The sequence below is a fragment of the Sceloporus occidentalis genome, unplaced genomic scaffold (genome assembly GCF_023333645.1).
Source record: "Sceloporus occidentalis isolate IW3139 unplaced genomic scaffold, rSceOcc1.0.p SCAF_7, whole genome shotgun sequence".
Classification (NCBI taxonomy): domain Eukaryota; kingdom Metazoa; phylum Chordata; class Lepidosauria; order Squamata; family Phrynosomatidae; genus Sceloporus; species Sceloporus occidentalis.
Genome location: NW_028316987.1, coordinates 50036885 through 50050248, shown reverse-complemented (window position 1 = coordinate 50050248; position 13364 = coordinate 50036885).

Genomic DNA, 13364 nt, shown 5'->3' with positions numbered 1-13364 from the left:
TGTATTTGTTTCAGTCCAACTCTTCAGGGGCCTAATACCTTCTGCCACCCTTGCACCACTGAAGTCTTGCTGTAAGCATATGGTCCAGCAGGGGGGCACCTCTTTGGCAGAGCATTTGGCATGGCTCATGCAGATTTGGAAATGATTTCCGTCCAGGGGAGCACCCTGCTGTGACAATGCTGTCACTCCAATTGAAATGAAAGCTGCTGATTGTGTGGCAGGCTGCCAGTCCTTTTGAAGTTGGTAGCTGGCATCCTACAATATATATATGTATATGTACAGGGGGAGGGGAGTTAAACAGATGCTTCCAATGTTGTACTTCCTTAGTCTGAAAGTAAGTACATGGATCCAATCTGTTCCTTTCCACAGCCCAGAGGTATACCAGCCCTCATACACAGATTTCTAAATCAATGTCTTTACTTACTTAATTACTTACTTACTTACTAATTCATTTATGGATTTATCCATCATTTTTCTGCCCACCAGGGCTCCCAAATGGATGTATATTAAAATAGATTATAAACATCCTTTAAACAGGGTTGAGAATTTTGCAAACCCATGGACTGCCTATGCATCGAGAGTAGGGAAGTTGTTACAAAATTTATCTGATATTCCCTATCCCTGTTTTTCAGCAAACAGCTTGCAAAAACTTTTACAACTGTTTAAATGTTGTTTTAGGGGGACCTCTGCTTGAATTATACAGATTGTGTCTGTACAAACAAGCAAGAACACCTTACAGGAGGTGCCAAAATCAACTGCGAGTGATGTGATGATGTCCCTTCAGTCAGGCAAAATAGCAACTGTGATGATGTGTTATGGCCCTCTAGAGCTCTAGAGGACACAAAAATTGTATGCTGTGGTGCTCCAAACTCAAGTGGATGTCCACACCAATATCAGTAGTGATAGGGGCATCACTAAAGGAGTGCAGGGAATACAGACCACACCTGGTGACACCCTAAGCAGGGATTATACCACTGCTCCCCAGATGCCTGCCTTTTGACAGAAATGGATTGAGGCATTCATCTGCATCACTTTAAAATCCTGGAGCTCAGCAGAAAAAAGGCATGAGTGGGGCAAGGTTCAGCAAGTGGACAAAGGAGAGGTCTCAGTTTAAAATATATATATTTTACTCTTTAAAATTTTTATTTTAAAAATCACATTTTACCAAATTTTCACTTTAATCACATGAAACTATGCAAATCTAAATAGGCTTAGGTTATCCTTATGATATTGTCATTTAAAGGTATAATTTTAATTTTGGTAGTTGTTTATGGAGATTATCAGATGGGGGAAATTGGGGAAGAAAAAGGCATACTCCTGGCAAAGTTGTGCAATTGTGCTGAAGATTTTCAGATGATATCGCGCTTATCCAGGACTTAACCCATGAAGATCCAGGAATGCTCCATCAACAAACCATTCCTGGGACTTCTCCATGAATGGTTTGTTATTGGAGCATTCCTGGATCCTCGTAAGTTAAATACTGAATAAGAGATGCGTCTGAAAATCTTCACCATGATTACGCAACTTTGCTAGGAGTAATAATAATAATAATAATAATAGAGTTTATTTATATCTTCCCGCCTTTTAAAAGATTACAATATTATTATCACACAAGTTAAAACCACAGTATGTCTCCCCCCCTCCCATTTGATAATCTCCATAATCACATTTGTCATTACATTCAGTGATATATGGCAATTACAGTTTACAAGTTTACTACAAAAAAAAATTACAAAGGATTCTTTATGGTGTGATATGGGAGGAGGCCAATGGGGGGATGACACCATGAATTATTGCACTATGTGATGCCAACCCTAGTGGTGCCACTGAGTAGTGGCAAGGTCTGCTCAGACTACAGAAGCTACAGCAACTATGTCCCTCCTCAATTGGTTTGCAGTTTAGGAAGTGTGTTTACAGTTCTCAGCCACATTGTTCCTCCAGTGCCTTTGACCAAATTTCAAACCCCAAGATTCCAGAGGATGCAGCTAAGGCAGGTAAAGTGGAATCATAGTGCTATATTTGCATAGTATGAAGACACCAAGACTGCAACCATAGTGCTACACTAGACCTCTGTGTAGGTCTATATCAGTGCTGGGCAATTTCTGAGGTCACTTCCAGAAGAAGCTTTGGCAGGGGTTAAAATTGTAAAGTAACAATTTAATAGCCAAAGTACTTGTCTTAGAGGCATCTGTGAAAGGGATGCAGTTTGTAATGGGGTGGGTGGGATAATATTTTTGGTGGCTTGAGGGTTGGAAGTGGTTTTAAAGGATCCACTGGGAGGAGCCGGGGGTCACATGTGGTCTACAGGATTCACTTTTCTCGCCCTTGTGTTCATGGACGTAGCCTATGCTATGGTTCGTACTTTTTTTTCATACCATGGAGTAGCTCCTTAGGATTTGGACCAGATGTGCAAGAAAGTCACACATACCTTGCTTTGTGAGCTCTGGGAACAGAAAAAATAGTTAACAGATACTTAAATAAATAAAAACACATGAAATTTTCCCCTTTCTTGGAATGTGATGTAGACAATTTAGGAGAAATTTCACACAACCAATAAAAACCAATCCAGTTTGCAACCAAGCACAGGGCCAACCCAAAATAGCATCTTGCTGCCTGAGACAGAGTAGGCAATGGCAAAGCCACCACACATCATTTCTAAAATCAATGGAGTTACCCTCACAAGTTCCTCTCTCCATTCCCCTGGCAGTGATTCTACAAGACCTTAGCATGGCTGTTGATGATAGGATGACTTGGAGGTCCCTCATTCATGGAGTCACCATCCAGTCAAAGCCAGCTTGATGGCAGTTAACAACAAACAATACCAAAATAACAAAAATAAAAATTTGCTGACTTTTTCATGGTACATCTGAGGCAACATCTGAGGCAACTGTTTCACCCTGGCTAATGACAGGACTGACCCTGACCAAGTATGGGCATAAGAGCTCATCCTATGTCTCTCTTTATAACATGCTTTTCAGACAAACATTTATTACAGTTAAGGTACGTTGTTCAAAAATCGTGGGTCCATCTCCTCTTATAAACAGTTACACAAAGATATACTAGTCAACTCATGGGCAAAGAAAACTGAAAATAGACCTGAGAGTTTTGTTGCTGTTGTATGCCTTCAAGTTGTTTCTGACTTATGGTGACCCTAAGTGAATCATCATGGGGTGTTCTTGGAAAGATTTGTTCAAAGGATGTTTGTTATTGCCTTCCTCTGAGGCTAAGCACATGTAATTTGAACAAGGTCACCCAGTAGGTTTCATGGCCAAGCAGGGATTAGAGCACCCATTCTCCAGGGAACTAGTCCTATGCTCAAACCAGTATATCGCGGGGGGGGGGGGGTTAACACTATGCAGTAATACTGCTACGATTCCACTTGAACTGTGATGGCAACATCCTGTGAAATCCTGGGTTTTGCAGTTTAGGAAGGCTTGTTAGAATTCTCAGCCAGAGGGTTCTAGGGCCTCCCCAAACTACAAAATCCAAACCCAGTCCAGCTTTGCTGCCTCTTGGTCTGCTTCTGAAAGCACCTTCACTCATGTTCAGGGCCCACGTTAAGAACATAAAGGACTCCCTAGTAACAGGGTGGAAACCCCATAGCCTTTCAGCAGTGATTCTTCACAATCTGAAAGATCATGGTAGTACTTAACAGTAATTTTCAACAATAATAGAACAAGAAATTATAGCAGGATTAGTATCAGTGTAGATGTGTTCTGGAACAATACAATATATTTCTTTAGGCTTCTCTCAGATAAAAATGTCTAAAGGTCTCCAGACCACCCCAAAAAATTACAGCATAATACTAAGAAGGAATGGAGGTGGTTGCAAAGTGTAGTTACAGCAATTAATGGAAGGATGGAATGGCGAGTGGGCACTCCTGAGAAAGTAAGGGTTGTTATAGCAGAGCAGAGGTGGGAAAAGTGCAGCCCATGGGTTGTATGTTGTCCCTAATTCTCCAGCCTTGAGAGTTAAAGTGGATTCACAGTGCTATAACTCTGTAGTGTGAAAGGGCCTTTATACTAGGCATTAGCCTGAATAATTATCTCCCTCATCATCCATTACATAATAAGGTAACTGAGGCCCATTACAAACGGGCCTTTTAGTATGGACTCAGTCCGTACTGGGGTTAGGAAGGTGCGGTGCTTCCACACCCCCGTAACCCTAGTACGGACTGAGTCTGTACAAAATGGCGGTGCCCCATCTACATGGGGGCTGCCATGATGACGTCATGACCACGCTGCCTCTATACGGGGCGGCGCGGACGTGACATCGTTGCTCTGCGCCAGGGCACTTAGTGCGCCCTTTGTGCGGAGCTGGAAGGAGCTCCGTTTCAGAGCTCCTTCCTGGTTTGCGCCGCTGGGCGCAGCCTTCACACAGCTGCGCCCACCGACGCAAAGGAGAAAGGGGCCAGGCGGCCTCTTTCTCCTCCTCCCCGCCACCGCAGGGTGTCCTTGAGGCTTGAAGCCCCAAGGACACCCCTTTCCAGGCTGCGGGGAAGCGGCGTTTTGCCGCTTCCCCGCAGCCTGGAAAGCGGCTGATCGGGGCCTCAGTGGCTGCCGTTCTGGCCGCTGAGGCCCCGATACCCCGGGGAAAGGGACGGGTACAGGCCACCACTTTTCAGCGGTCTGTAACTCACCTGATTTAAACCAATTCTCAATGCATAAATCAAAGCCACTCACAGCATTTCATATGCAAATATTGGTAACAAAGCATAAAGAAAAACATGCTTTGGGGCTGTTTCCAGATGCTTCTTTGATATGGACATTTGGAAGCGAGGATGCTGCTGTTCTGTTAAATTCCCCACCACACCCCCGAATTATTAGTCTCAGAGCAATGGCTCTGGAGTGTAACATTTTGTTTTTGATTTTTCTCTTCCTCCCCTCCAAAACCTCTTCTGATTAACATTTCAACTGAAGCTGTGTCCCACCTACAGCACATTTTGTTATTTCTGAGGCTGTCACTCTTCATGCATGATTCACTTTCCCCCCATGTTTTGTCATTTTTAATCCTTCTGTTTTTAAGACATAGTTGGGGAATATGGCAGGTGACGGAAAGATCTACAGAGAGATGGGAGGGGGGAAATACACCTTAGAGCTCCTGATGAGACAGATGGCAGGCTGTGACATTTCTAACAATCTCCATGGAGGGGATCCAGCTTCTACCAAAACCTTCAAAAACTCCATTGCAGCAGATGTATAAACTTGCATCAGGCAACCATTTTACTATACTCAGTGGAATGATCCTATGCACATGTATTCATAAAAAGGTCCACTGTGTCCAGTGGGACCTACTTCTTTACAGTGTGTTTAGAAATTCTTCCTGAATTACATGTTGTGGCTTTACAGAGGATAGCAACCAGAAACTTCCAAGGGATCCCGGGATTTGAACAAGAGATGTGATGGTATGAAAGCAAAAATCTAGAGTAGTGAGTTTCTTGGAAGCAGGTAGGCTTAAGACCCAGGTCCTCATCAGTAGAGCCGCCTCTACTGGGTAGAGTGAAGCAGCCACTTTGGGCAATGGATACTGAGTGGTGCAGAGCAGTGGCAAAGTGTTAGAAGGCAGAATTATTTTCTAGACACCCTTCTCTGCACTCACCTCACCCTATACTAACCTGCAGACCTGAGGCGCAGTGGAGAATGCTTTCCTCTCACCAGAATTAAAGTAAGGTTCAGATCAGTCCAGTTACCTTGTGGAGTGGAGAAATACCATGTAATGGAGGTGGATGCATCTCACTGGTATAACAGTGAATCTGCTGTGGGTTTTAGTCCCTAGTTTAAAGAAGCTGTCCACAGTGCAAATCCCTATCCCTGTCCCCAAATAAGTTTGGCACCTTGGATAGATCCTTTAAAAAAGTGTAAAATCTGGAGCAGATTCACTACCCTACTGCTATCAGAGCCACCACAGGTACTATTTTATTCTTTGAGGCAGGTAGCAGAATATCTTAAGTTGCCTAGAATCTGAGTTTTTCAGAGTAAACCCCACTACATATCTCACCACTCCTAATGGATAAGATGGCAGGCAAGTACGGTAAGGGCATTCTGCACAGAAGCACTTTGGCTGTGTGTCTTCCTCTCAAGGGAAGTCAGGCTGGCTCCATTTTTGTTATGCTTTCAGCAGGCAATCAATCTGTATCATTCCCTCTGCCCTTTGTTTGTTTTTGTTTTTTTTTAATATTTTAATTGGCTTTTAAAATGTGTTTTGATCCATTTTCAATAATGGCCAGTATCCATTTTTCAGGCTTTTTGGAAGAAGTATCTAGTACATCATTCTGCAAGGCCTCCCAAGCCAACACAGAATAATCCAGGGGGTTCTGCCAGGTATCACTCCACCTTCTTGGAGAATAATTGGCTGCAGGGGTGTTCCTGGACTCATTTTGGCTGCCTTTCAGAACTGGAGGGGGGAACAGACTTGTGCTTAAAAGCAGCCCAAATAAGCCCTGGTGCATCCCCACAACTGACCAGTGGCCAGGGAGATAGAGCTGTGAGTCTTCTTGCAGACTAGGAGGAGCAGCTGGCCAAAGGGAGCAACCTCTATTACTTCTGTTGGGAAATGTGAGAAATGGTAGTGTATCTCATGAGCAGATTAATCAAACTTGGCAAACAGAAGGCGAGCAACGGCCAACCCCATACAACCACCAATCACCTACAGGTCTTACAGAGCAAGAAACAGAGACTAGTCCAGATGATTTTAAATTGGAAATTTAAAATTTGTATCATACATCTATGATTATACATTTTATTTTTCATTTTAAACAGATTTGTGTTTTAACTGATGTCTTTTAAGTTGCATTGTTTGTCTGTTAATTGTTGTTACCCTAGAAAAGAAATAAGAAGCATCATCATCTTCATCATCAAACCGTCATGGCGATTTAAAAGCCACATGTGATAAAGTCCTAAATCTGCTCTAGCGGGATTAAATTTGGATTTAGGTGACAACAAGCACGGACACAGGGAGAGAGAAAGGTAACTTCCATCTCCTTACCTCCTCCAAAATGTAAATAACAAAATACATTTACATACAGAGAATGTCAACAAATAAATAAATTTAATTTATTATGGTATAATTAATTATGATAATTAACTAATAAAGAATATCCAGCAAAAGGTAGTGGTTTGAGTGTTGGACTAGGACACTTTGAGGCTTTGAGTCCCTAAGGCTAGTCTTCTTTGATAAAATATACAAAGTAAGTTTACTTATAAATAGTAAAGAGGTTTCATAACATCTCATGAGGAGAGGCTCTTCAAACATATCCTTCACAGAAGAGAGAGACTGCTGACTGAGGAGTTTATCACACAGGAGGAATTTCTCTTAATTTCAAATGAAAAGAAAGTGGGGCCAGAACGCATGCACATGAATTCGCTAGTTCAGTGAATTTACGTGAATTCGAATTGAGTTCAAACTGACTTCCTATTGCCCGAAAATAGCTTGCCATTGCCTGAAATTGCGTGTGGTAGTCTATCACACAATAACGTGAAACCCCATGATTGCGTTTGGATTGGCATTGGATTATACTTCCAATTTCCTTTGTCTGATAACGTCCTGAGACTAGGAGCTGAATTGGTACAACTAACAAACAGGACATTAGATAATCATACGATGCAAAAACTCTGAGGACAACTTGCAGACTAGCAGCTTCAGTACATGGAAAGGCTGCTTACTCTAACAACCTCCTACATGTATGCCAGCAAAGGTCCATGTGCAGAATGTATCACTGGATGATACACAAACACTGCTGAATACACAGTGCTTCAAAGCCAGACTTTTAAGGACTCACAGCCCTATGCCCAGAGATAGGAAGTTATTTTGGCAACCATTTACTCACAGTAACATGTTGGAATGGGGTTACCTTTTTCCTCTAATGGCCATGGCTTTAATTCACTACTTTTCAGTAGAGGAGGAGGAGGAGGAAAAATTGCATAGGTAGTAGCCTAGTGCTACAGCCAGTGAAGAATTATGTGATAATGTCTTTTTCACTTTTTATAGAATTTCCAAAGTAAAATTATTGAACTGGCCACATGGAGGAACTAAAGAGCATTTTCCTTTATTTGTTTGTTTCATTTGTATGTCACATTTTTCCAGAAGGTAAAATATTTTCAGTATTTTCAAATGGTACAATAGTAATGGTAGCAGGCATTTGAAAGCAATGATAACACTACTAATAACAAGTAATGTCCTATTGCATGAATAACGAGTAAAGTCACTACTTCCTTTTTAAAAGTAACATTTCAAAATGCTCCAGCTTCACTTTCTCCCACATTCTTTTTTTTTTTTTAGCAAAATCAGTTTTTCAGTTTTTAGCAACATCTTGAAATCTTTGCATCCCAAACATGATGAAATTTGTGATTTTTGATAAATTCTTATTCTAAAAATGAACTGAACCTAAATTCTCACCCATCACTAGTGGACTGTGCCTGGGGCACAACTCAAAGCTGTATTTTATGATGGGCAGCAGTGCCCATATTGATGTGGGGAGGAAATGTGGACTCAAGACATACATTTTAAAAAAGAAAACCTCTATGTGATGATATACAGATGGCATCCAACTCCAAATAAGCTTTTGAAAATGTCCCAGAATGTTTCAAATCAATGCTGGAGATGCCAAGACAAAGAGGTCTTTTTTATTTATATATGTGGTGGACTTGTAAAAAAAAATTATATGTTATTTTTTAAAAAAAACTTAAAAGTAGATTTTATAATGTTACCAGAAATATTTTTGTTCGGTATTATGGATAAACAAGCGGAGATAAAATGTTGATTATTTCTTCGATACACAGAAACAAGAATATTGCTTGCTCAAACTTGGAAATGGACTGAAGCGTAGATGATGGAAAAATGGTTTGTTAAGGTCGCTGAGTTAGCACATATGGCCAAATTGATGTGGGTTGTAAAGGATAAGCTAACTGGAAGCTTTTTGAAAGACTGGAAAACCTTTATGGATTTATTTATTTTTTTAGCAATAGGAAATCTAACAATGTAATAATCTGTAGTTATATGTTTTTTCAGGAGGATTATTTAGTTGGATCTATAATGGTCAGATTTCCTCCCTTTTTTGTCTCATTACAGTCAATATTTGGAGAGGTCAGAGCCCTATTGGGTGTTAACTATTTGCCCTTTACCCATTTCTTTTTCTTCTTTCATTTCTTTCTGTCCTTTTATTTGCTGAATGTATACTACATTAATTGTAAACTAGATGTTTGTGTTGAAATAATTTGAAAAAATTTAAAAAATTATGATGGATAGTAAGCAAATTACAACTTTGTCAGTGCAGATGGGGATTAGCACACAGTGCTACAAATCTGATCTCATTGCGCAAAGCCCCTCCTGAATAATCACTATTCGATGAGAAATATTGACAGTTCAGCCTGCAAACTCATTTACCCACATGGGAAAGTAGGAGGACTGAATTGTGATGCCATCAGCACTAATACCTTACGCAAACATTGAATCATCAGGGAGTCCTAAAATGGCTGCAGCATGCCAGCTTCATCAGACAGATGTTTAGGGGGGCATTATGGCTGCCAACTAGGGAGCTTCTAAATCAATGTGCTCTCTATCTCCAGTTCATGATGTCACCTTGAAACAGAAATAATTTAAAATGTGTGTTAATCTACAGAGTGATCTATGGGAGTGGCAAAATGCTGCTACAGAAAATATTCCCTGATCTTAAGGTTTGTTTTTCCTCATATGCCTTCTGTGATAGAAGATGATCACCAGAAGTGGATATGGTAACCTAATCTTACCCAAATTGGTCTGAATTATTATGTCCTTCCTCGTTGTGATATTACTTGGAACATTTTTTCTAGAAAGGAAGGCAGTTTGCTGGTTGACACACATTAACAGGTTCTTGGCTTGCCAGCCCAGAGTATATTCATCCATCATGAAAACATTTTCATAATTTAGGATATGATCACATAGGGACTGCTCAACTCTAGCTAATGCCTTCCTAATTATCCAGGCTGCTTTATTCCCAGCACTTCCTATTCATAGCCAATCAAGTTAGCAGAGAGCTGCCTTTGCACAGTTTCTCTTGAAATAGATTTTGAGCCTTTTCAATATATGCCACTGGAAAAGGTTCATGCTCTGCTCTTTTTGAAGCAAGAACACTAAATCTGAACCAACTGGTTGTGCCCTGGTGAATTTTTGAGCCAATAGATAGTACCCTGCAAGGCGGCAAAGCACTAATAAGGGTAAGCAGCACCACTAAAGCAACAGTGTAATAAAATCAATCAAGTCAGGGTCTTATAATACAAATGATACATTTTTTAAAAGCCATATGGTCCATAAATAAAAGCAATAATCAGAAATGTCCAATACCTTTTATGATTGTGTTTATTGCTTTTGCTTCATTATTGTTTTATTTTTATTTTTACCATAATTAAATTTACTCAACACTTATTCTTTCCTTAAGAATCAAAACCATCTGAAACAATACAGGTCAGGATTCTGCATCAGAAAACATATCATAAAGTTCTGTCATGGTGGAACTATACAGTCGGACCTCTGTGGGGGAACAGTTCTGGACACACACCCTGCAGATAAAAAAAAATGTGGGACCCCAAGTCCTGTTCTCCTCAATGGTGGTACAACATGCACATGATCACTAGTGTGGCTGTGTGTATGCGCGCCCCTGGGGACAACGGGGCTTGCCGTCTGGATGTTCAGATCCACAGACGCCAAGCCTGTGAATATGGAGGTATGATTGTATTGTTTCATATCCCCTTCAGGACTTGCTTTCCTCCTTACCCTCCCCATGGTTGGGGAGAACAGCTGATAAGCATTATCTTCCAGGACTACTGGAGGTCCTAGCATATGCCTTCATTGTTGCACATCAAGCTGTATTCATACAGCTTCCAGATGCTTGTCAGCTGTCTTCCTACTCTCGATTGGCAGCATGAAAATGGTGGTTTGGGGGGGGGGGTTGCTCATTGAGCAAGGAAGAATTTTCACCTCCACAATCACCAAGAAAATTACATACTTGTGACTGGTTCATATTCATGACTCCTACATATTTACTAGTTTAGGGGATATTTTGAGATTGTAAAATTCCAACAATCCTACGTTACTGGGCATAAGCTGCTGCAAGCAACGGGGCTCTGTTCTCCCCTCAGTTGAGATGCAGGAGAATGATGTTTCCATCCTGCTCCCAGCAGCAATCTCTGGTGCAAGGAGGAATCTCAACAGGGATCCTACTTCTGATTGTCACATCAGAGATTGCTGGTGAGAGGGAAGTAAAAACTTCAGTGTGTTGCATCCCAATCAACAGGAGAAGAGATCTCCGTTGCTTGCAGAAGCTGATGCCCAGTAAGATAATAGGGGCAGGAGGAGCTCCTTAGTTGAGTATACTAAACTAAATAACTGATCTAGAATCTTGGCCAAAACAATTTGAAATGTAAAAAAAAAGTTCAACTTTAATAGTTTTTACTTAATGTTTGCTCAGCAATTTTCTATTGGCTTCTGTTTCACGACTGGCTAATACACTCCATTATCCCCCAATGATTTGCTATTTGTAGTTGCAAGCTGTCACTAGATATGTTTCCCAAAACTGCTATCAGTGGTAAGGTTTTTGGACTTTATCACACAAGCCTCATTCTCGCCTTGGTCCTGCTGCAATCATGTTAACACACCAGTTTTGGAACTTTTATTACTACATCTCTCTTCAGTAGCATGACAGGGGCTTTTTGCACCATCAAAGGTCCCCATGTGCTCTCTATCCCTCATTTCCCTTAATTCCATGGCCTACCCAGCATGCCTTTCTTTGTTAAATTTGTATTTGTATTTGTAATGCAATTCCAGAATCATTTATTCTGCCAAAGAAGAAATTAGAGCCTCTCCACACAAGGAGAAGACCATCTTACTGTCATTTCTTCTTTGGTGGCAGCTGGGGAGGGGGGGAGGCTGCAAGAAGCCAGCTCCCCACCCCCACATGCCAAAGAAGAAATGAGAGCCTTTCCTCACAAGGAGAAACTCTCATTTCTTCTTTGTTGGGGGCGGAGGGAGAGCAGGGAGAAACTGGCTTCTTCCTCCCCTACACCTGCCAAAGAAGAAATGACAGTGTTCTCCTTGTGAGGAAGGATTCTCATTTCTTGGGGGGGGGGAGTGCAAGGAGAAAATAAAATAAAGGGTTTTTTTAAAGCCTTCTCTGTAATAGGGAGGAAGGGGGAGAAGAGGAGACACTGAGCCCATGCAACTGCCCAATATCAGAACTGCCATGTGAGGAAGTTATCACACTTGAAGACAAATGCCACAGCGTGTTTGGGAGCTTATTAACAAATGTTGCCAATCAATGAAAAGGGGTGGTCTAACAGCAAAACAGTGACAATGGCAACAATGTGCAGAACGTATTTCCAAGGGTGCTATTTTTTTAGCTGTAATAGTAGATTTTGTGTGATAAACTCCATAAAATTTGTGTGATGCATTCCATAAGTTTACTACAGTTCTAGATTGGTCATACTGAATGCTGGAGTACTATTGTGTTGCTAAATAAAATTCTGTCTTCAATGTACCATGCCATCATTACTGAAGCCAAAACTGAGCAAGTTTCCCCTTTAGCGCATTAGAGGTCCTTTCCACATATCCAGAGCTCTAAGTTTTGGTTCCTTACATTGTCCTTGTGGCATTGACTTGGATCACCAGCATAACAAAGAAATGGTCTTGAGGATTAGACTGTTATGGGATAATACACTGCTATACGGTGTCTGTGTACAGAGAGGTAGAGATTTTATATCCATCTATCTTTCCTAATCTTAATATGTCATATTTATGTCCTGCCTTTCCTAAAGGAACTCACAACAACATTATATGTTCCGCCCTCATGTTTCTATCCTCACAACTTTGTAAAGGACACAGATAATAATATACCTGTGTATCTTTAGCACTATGTTTAAAAAAAAATTGGAACAATTTCCCAGAATGTCTCAGTTTCGTGCAAATATTGAATTTGGTTCATTTTTAAATTAAATTTGGACATTCTGGGAAATTATTCAAAGTTTGTTGTATCTGATTAACTCTCTGCAAGTACAGTACAGAAGGCTAACACCTTTTTTAAAAAATACATTATTATGTCAAATAATATGGGAAAAACAATTCAAACTCCCTGGCACTGCTTCTGTAGAGACCCTGATGGTGGAGAAATATCCATCACCTCAAATGATTCATCCTCTTTCAGTGTAATTCACTGGAAAACTAACCTGTATGACATGGCTGTCAGAAATCTCCAGAGAGGCTGTTTCCTGGAACTATTTCCTGTGGCATTCAGTTCATTTTTATCAACACAGAAGTCATCTACCTCCCCCCCACCCCCGTAGTTATATTACATATGCCATTCACATTGATGCCTTTGCATTTCTCTGCCTTCCTTTCCA